Source organism: Pseudophryne corroboree, chromosome 2, assembly GCF_028390025.1.
Source record: "Pseudophryne corroboree isolate aPseCor3 chromosome 2, aPseCor3.hap2, whole genome shotgun sequence".
NCBI classification, from domain to species: Eukaryota; Metazoa; Chordata; class Amphibia; order Anura; family Myobatrachidae; genus Pseudophryne; species Pseudophryne corroboree.
Genome location: NC_086445.1, coordinates 237,015,872 through 237,018,822, shown reverse-complemented (window position 1 = coordinate 237,018,822; position 2,951 = coordinate 237,015,872).

Genomic DNA, 2,951 nt, shown 5'->3' with positions numbered 1-2,951 from the left:
AAAAAATATATGAATTTAAACAGATGTAATTTGATATATGCAGTGTGCAATCTAGCACATTCTGAGTGATGTAAGAAATATATATTTTCCTTTCTCCCTCTTTTTCTGAATTAAATAAACAGAACAAAAATAAAAACAAAAACAATAGTATAATTAAATGTCTGTTTTTTTGGGAAGCAGTAGATTTATAATTATCTACAGCTGCATTAGAATCTCTATCTCTAGTCTGCTTTGATAAATGGTAAAAGAATGGAACGACTATATCTGATAAATAGAATTTGGTATACATAGTGTGCATTTACAGTGATGCAAGTAGTAAATAAATAGATATCTCTCCTTTTTTCTGAACTATATTAACAGGATGAAAATAATAGTATAATTAAATACCTGGGTCTGAGGGAAATAGTAGATCCATGATTATTTACAGCTGTATCAGATTCTTAATTATTTGAGCCTGCTTTTACAAATGGTAAAATAACAGGACTATTATAATTGGAGTCGTTTAGTCACCATTTTGAATAAATAAATGATGTTTTGTGTGTGTCGGTTATTCTAAACAAACCCTAATGAATAATGAGTATAAATATGTGTTAGAAATGTATAAATAGGTTTTATTGTGGTTAAACACGTTTAAATGCATTATAATCAAAGGGTTAAAATAAACTAATGAGGTGCTGGGTGATTGGTACACCTGGTAGATAAAAGAAGTAGATGGGAAAGGGAGTGCATTCTTCTGAGGAAACAGCCGTTGTAATTTGGCTGAGAAACGCGTCAAGAGTTGCTCCCGAGCAGTGTGGACATCAGTCTTTTGAAAGCGGCATAGGAGCCTCCAGCACGGGCATTCATCTTGCCATTCCAAGCAGACCTGACATCGTGAGCCCAGCCGAGGATACAGCCGTCTGTCCAGAGGTTTTGCAGTGAATGCTGTTATCACGACCGGGGCAGCGGTAGGCGGGCCACTATACTTTGGACGGCAGTAAGGTGCTTCTATAGACGGAGCCCAAAGATCTAGTGAGAGGCGCAACCGTAGAGAATATCCTGCCGAACATCACGAGGTGGTCGCTGGATCACTAACGGCAGAGAGACGGTGCAGTGCGCACGAAATAGAACTTCATGCCTGACAGGAGGCGCAGCCGCTAAATGCATGGTGAGACACAACCATTTATTCTATACAGCCTGATAAAGAACTACAATTATCAAGGAGCATGATAAATGATCTCACTAAAAGTGGAACCCAGATAAAATATTTGTACAATTAATACACGGGGACGCCCGTGGGAAACATCAGAGTCACCTGGTGTGAGTACCCCCGGTGAGGAAAATTCATTGATTGGCAAACGTTTAATGCTCCAATTAATTAGTATGTTCTAATTCCAGTGATATTGCTGAATGTCTGGAGTTATATGATCTTCCCAGTGGAAGGATTCAAGCGATAATAAATCATCATATATCTATACAAACATAACTGGGACTGTGACCTATTGATTATACAATTTTAGGAAGTTATAATTCATATTGAAAGGCTGTTGATTAGAATATTATAATTGATGCATATTGTGGTGGAATATTTGTAGTAATACTCTTATGAGCCACAGATACAAATGTTGCTTTTTAATGAGGTATATTTGTTATAATAAAATTGTATCCACTGTGCACAGTTGTGTTCCTAAAAAGTATTGCAAGGACAAAAGCAGTCTTTGAAATACTCTATGTCCATTGTCGGACTTATTAATCACAGAGACCTTTTGGATTAATATTTAATGTGGATGTATTTAATTTTGTTGTTTTTAAAAAAATTCTTTTAATAAAATACTCTTTAAAATTGGACAGCGCTTTCAATAAATTTTCTTCTTGCCCAGGGTACTGAACGCTAGCTGTGTCTAGATGCTCACTCCCACAGCACGCCGTCACCCCCCTCATAGAGCCAGAAGTCAGAAGACAGGTGAGAGTGTAAGAAGATAGATCTTCAATCAACATAGTGACGGCTAAAGGTACTGCGCGGCTGTCTGGAGCACAGCGCGTGATTGCTGCCCACACACACAGGCATTGTAAGGTGCAGGGGGCGGGGGGGGGGGGGGCGCCCTGGGCAGCAAAATACCTTACAAACTGGCTAAAAGGGGGCATAAGATGCCCAGGCACAGCCCTATCCCCGCCAGTATAAATATTATATGAAAATCTCTGAGGTGAAATTGCGCCATTGCGGAGGCGGAGATTCCTCCTCAGTCAGCCAGCACACTGCTCAGCGCCATTTTCTCTCTCTCCTCAGGCTGCAGAGACAACGCCGGTCCTCCTCCACTTTTGACTACAAGTATCACGGTACAAAACAGGGGGGGGGGGGGGTGGCACAGCGATTTTGGTGCTTTACAGGTGTATTTACATTGTAAAACAGCGCTGCATGTCAGTGGGCATTTTGTGTTCACAGGCATTATATACTGGCGCTGGGGTTGTGATCTGGCTGCTCCTAAACTGTGTCCCTCTGACAGATTTTACTGTGGGTCTGTCCCCTATAATTCCCAGAGTGTCTGTGTGTGTGTTGTTGCTCGAGTGTGACATGTCTGAGGCAGGGAGTTCTTCCCCGGAGGAAGCCATTTTAGGGACACAGAGTTGTAATGTGGTGGCGCTGCCGGCACACCAAGAGCCTGCATGGGCGAAAGAAATACGTGATAGTATGCATCATATCAATAGGAGGTTAGATAAGTCTGAATCTCATGCAGAATGCTGGAGAAAGTCTGTGGAAGATGTGATTTTTCAGGGTTCTGTTCTTCCACCCGCAGGCGACCCTTCTGGGTCACATAAGAGACCGTTTACAAATATTGTAAACACTGCTACCGACACGGACACTGATTCCTAGGTCGACGATAGTGACTCCAGGGAAATAGATCATAAATTGGCGAAAAATATACAATATATGATTGTGGCTATAAGGGAGGTTCTGAAAGTTACAGACACCA